The sequence below is a fragment of the Pteropus alecto genome, unplaced genomic scaffold (assembly GCF_000325575.1).
Source record: "Pteropus alecto unplaced genomic scaffold, ASM32557v1 scaffold152, whole genome shotgun sequence".
In the NCBI taxonomy this organism is placed as follows: Eukaryota; Metazoa; Chordata; class Mammalia; order Chiroptera; family Pteropodidae; genus Pteropus; species Pteropus alecto.
This window is the reverse complement of record NW_006432227.1, coordinates 8,974,650-8,979,937: the sequence shown is the minus strand read 5'-3', so window position 1 is coordinate 8,979,937 and position 5,288 is coordinate 8,974,650.

Sequence of the window (5,288 nt, the reverse complement as noted above, 5' to 3'; positions counted from 1 at the left end):
GTTGGAGACATTTTCATGATATTTTGTAAGTGAAGAATAAAATGTAAGAGAAGATAGAGATTTATATCTTGTTTACTCCCAAGTCCCCATATATATGTAGACAGAAGGGTTGCCATGTTTACTAAAAATGCAGTGGCTTGAGTGGAGAGGAGTAAAGAGTATCAAAGATGAGGAAGAAAAAATAGAGACCATAGAAAATGGATTACCACATCATTATGAAGTCTAAATAAATATCACATATGCAATAATGTTATGAAATTATTGTACATATATAAAAGTAAGTGCATACATGATGAAGATTAAAAGTTAGCATTGACAAATGAAATAGTCGATTACATGGAATAAGATTCTATATAAATTTCTGAATGCATTTCTGTCCCTTTAAAGCATTTTGTATTATAGTATCAAAACTAGGTAATAAATGGAAAAACATTGTGTGATGTGTTTATATCTTCAAGAAGAATGAAAGTGTTCCTTGTAACACCCCAGCCTCTCACCATTTTAAAATTTATGAACACAATTATAAAGGTGACATCACATTTGTTAATTATTCAAAGCTTGAAGGGATAGCCAATACCTTATTGAACTTATTAAACCACTGTTTAAATAAGATACAGAAATACATGAATAATACTTTCATAGGAGAGTTTGAATTAGATTTAACATTGGAAGGTGGCATTACAAGGTTAGACTGCTGGGCGAACACTCCAGAGAAAGACAGAGAGCATTATAATTGGAGGCTGTGGGCCTCCAAATAGTAGATTTGAAAAGAATAAAGATTTGTTGAAATCAGATCAGTTTGTGGAGGGCACTGTTTCCCAACTCATATGGCTGTTGTCCTTGGAAAACAACTGTGGGAGTGACTCCAACATGACCCATGAGGACACATCTCTCATGTCAGCTGTGAACTCTGAGCGCAGCCGCAAGCTTCACACAGACTCTGAAGTTGACAGTTTGAGTTTCTTTTGTGTAAGTCCTCATTTGAATTCCCATAAAAATTTTGGCCCTCACCAGAAATGAAACTTATCATCTTCCTCATTTGGGCCATCAAGAACACACATTTCTCTTTGTGGAAGAAGATACCATTCTTTGCTTGATTTCTAATGTTGATGTTACTTTCTCACATGCTTATGGTCATTCCAATAGAAATAAAGTTGGAGGAATGGGATTTAAGAGTTCACATTCACGTTTTAACCAGGAGTCAACTAGTCAAATTTCTTTGGATATTTGTATTGGAGATGTGACATTATATTTTTTGTAGTAAAACTATATTTTAATTTTTTTTACAACACAGAGTTATTACATTATAATATTACCCAGGGTACTTCCTGTATACTTTCTATGGTTTAAGCAAAGTACTATAACAAATATTTTTTAGATAATTAAGAATGGAAATAAGAAAGGTAGTATCTTTTGTTTCTCACTGAGCTAGCTTAATGTACACCTTAGGTAATCAAAGAGAAAAATTGATTTGACTATTTCAATTATGTGTGTGTGTGTGTGTGTGTGTGTGTGTGTGTGTATTTATTCATTCTGACTAAAATATTTGGGATGATGGTAATTATAGACTCTTAGAATAGGAATGACTCTTACCAACCTTTAGATTCAAGGGCTCCCTCACAACAGTAACACATTATATATCATCCTTGACATTTGAGTGTCAGTTGTTCCTTTGAAATGGCACAATTATCAGGAGGCGTGACATCAGGAAGCATACATTTCTAATGTTTAAGAGAACTTAAATCTTTTTAATGTTGAGATGTTCCTCATTTTAACTTGTCTATTTGTCCCAATTTACTTGAGACATTCCAACTTCATCTGTTGCCTTATTTGAAAACAATTGTACTGAAATATATGTCAGCTTTTCACTTTTCTATATGAGAAGCTGTTAAAATAACTGAATATTTTTATCTGCTTCTTAATCAACATTTTTGAAGGGCAAGGCACATCCTCACAATTCTGTATTCTGTGGTTTTATTGATCTATAGTGTTCAGATGTAGAAGGGCAATGGGTCTTAAACCATGCACATTTTTCAAGACAACCTCAAGCTTGGGACAGTGTGGAACAGAACAATGTAGCCCTACTAATAACTCCTTAACTTATATCCAAACCTGATCTTTGAAAGCTTTTAATGTTACTTCATATGAACAAAAAAAGATTTTGCAAATGTCGTTAAACTAATAATTTTGAGGTGAAGGAGTTAGCCTGGATGATCCAGCAAGGCCTTAAATATAATCACATGAATCCTTATGAGAAGGAGCTAGAGGGGAATTTGACAAAGAACATAGAGGATAAGAAGCATTGACATGGAAGAACAGGGAAAAAGAGCCAGAGAGAGAAGTTGCTATGCCACTGTATTGGGTTGAATTCTGTGCTCCCTCCTTCAATTCACATGTTGAAGCCCTGATTCCCAATAACTTAGAGTACGACTATATTTGGAAATAAAACTTTTAAAGATGTAATGAAGTTAAAATGGGGTCTTTAATATGGGCCCTAATCTAATAGGATTGATGTCCTTATAAGAAGAGAGATTAGGATGTGGGGTGAGAGACACCAGGCTCAGGAGGACAAGCAGGTGAGGACACATTGAGAAAGCAGTCACACACAAGTCACAGAGAGAGGCCTCAGAATAAACCAAACCTGCCAACACCTTGATCTTGCACTTCAACCTCCCGAGTCGAGAAAAAATGAATCTTTGTTGTTTAAGTCAACCAGTCTCTGATTTTGTTATTGCTGACTGAAACTAATACTGACTGAAACTAGAAACAGGGGCCATGAGCCAAGGAATACAAGGAATGTGGCTTTAGATGCTGGAAAGAGACCAGGAAGTGGTCTTTCCCGTCTAGTCTCTGGAGAGATGCCCACACTCTGCTGACACCTTGATTTTTGCTAAGTGATACTCCAGAACTGAGAGAGAATAAATTTCTGCTCTTTTAAGTCAGCATTTTTGTAGTAATTGGTTACAATAGCCATTGAAAAAAAAAATACAGGTAATAAATTAGAAATAGACAACTTTAATTCAGAGACACAAACTGGCCTGAAAGAATGGTTTCTCATGGAAGATAGCCAAAACAATATTAGTGACCTAAAATAACACCAAGGTCAAGAACAATATGGATATTATCAGTATATAAATAGGACAAATCCCATTTTGTGAAAATGATAAGATGTTTTATTGACAGACTTGATGCTCAAATCTTAGAAAAGATAGGGACTTTTTCATATGTAAATGCAATTTGAAGTAATGTGCATGTCTGTTGCTAAGGTTTAGTTTCAGGTGTGATGCTTTGGGGAAAGAAATTTATCAAATGCTTATGAGATACCAGAAGTTCATTAGTCCAACAAATTTAGAGATGATGCTGCCTTCCAGGCTGATAATTGTCATACAAACAGAAAATCACAACAAGGCCCCCTTCATTAAGAGGAACTTAGTGAATATTGACAACACAAATGCGTGTTTTAAGATTAAGCCCAAAGAATGCGATGGGCTAGTGATTCTGAGGTTATCAATTTCTATCCAAAGTGAAGGTTCCTGGACCACTGCTGATAGACCTGGAGACGGTGATAAGACTATGAGACTACGACTTTTTATTTTGACAAAAATCTATTAATGCAGTAAGGATACATGGCAATTTTTCAGCCCATGTCTCACCTTGTTGATCTACCTTTAGCTGAATTTCTTATATCAACTACTGTCAATGTGTCCTCACTCATGCAATGAGTTTTTGATACTCAAAGGATTTCATTTAAACCATTGTTCTGATAGTTATTTATGTTTTTCAAATACATTTCTGGTTCTCCATGCACATGGAAATGTGCATAGTCAGATGTACTTCCCTTCATTTTAGAAGTTTGGTGTGACCACGTGATTTGCTCTGACAAATTAAAGGTCAGCAGAAGTGACTAGTATGTTTCCCAGATGGAACCTTGAGAAGTCACTGTTGATTTGCCATGATTCCATGTCCCTGCCTAGGAAATCATGAATGTATGGCATGTTAGGCACCCTGAGACTTGGTCCTTCAGGAGAGAAGAGAGAGAGCAGAAAGGGCTCCAAGCTAATCTTGATGGACATATGTGAGCAAGAAAAGAATAGGAAGTTTTTTAAAGCACCGAGATGCTAAGTTTGTTTATTATGTTATCTATGCTGAGTAATTCAAACTGTCAAAAAAATTTATTTTTGGATTTTGGCTATAATTCTCAATTAATAAAATTATTTTAACTTATAAGCATATGATTATTCATTTTAGTATTGGTAGAAAATACCAGATATATGTACATTTATGTTTTCAATCATCATATTTTATTTAATGGAATAATAGTTTAATTGAAAAACATTTATTGAATGTGATTATATTGTCAATGTATTTTTATAGAGTTCTTAAAAAGTAGAGATTTTAGAAATGCTTTATTGAAATCAGTAGTATCATGCCTTTTAAAATGACTCACATAGATTTACTTCCTTTAATGAAAATAAAGTATTAACTTCGCTCAGAGTAGCTTGTTTTTAGTTAAAGATAAAGATTTTATAAAATTGCCTTTTCACTTTGTGTGTGATATCATAAAAAAGAATATCAAAGTAAATAATCTCTGATTTTCAAATCTTTCTTTCTGTCTCTGCCTTTCTCTGTTTCCCTCTTCACACACACACGCATATACACAGACACCCATAGTCACACATACATTGATAGAGATCAGGTTCTATATCTGGCATAAGGATGAGAACCATCCCCATTCTGTTCACTATTTGACACCAGTGTATTTCCTAGGGCCTAGAACACATGGAAAGGAAAGAAAAAAGGGAGGAGGGAGAGATGGAGGGGAAGAATACAGAGATGATGAGAGCCAGGAAGTACTAGTTTGAATTCAACAAACTAGAATTGAAAAAAGAACAGGGTTGAAAGAAGATGGGTTGAATGTATTCAGCCGGACTGCATTTGACACACACTCATATACTTGTTCAAGGTATTTTACTACTTTCTTTAAGGTTATTCAACTGTAGTTAGATCCAAATTATACAGCCTCTTAAACGACTTTATAGTCTCAGGACTGATGTTTCTGGGAAACTGCTACAGTGTGGCAAATTGGATTTTACAAATAATTTAATCCTTTTTACTCAGCCACATTTATACAAGCTTTGAATGAAGTGAGATTAGAGGAAGGTCACCCTATCAATTTTTTTCCCTTAACTTCAAGTATTGCATACAGAGAAAGACAAATAAAGAACATGGGCCAAATATTAAAAATTTCTGTACAATTTCTGGATTCTGTAATCGTTGTGACCTCTGTT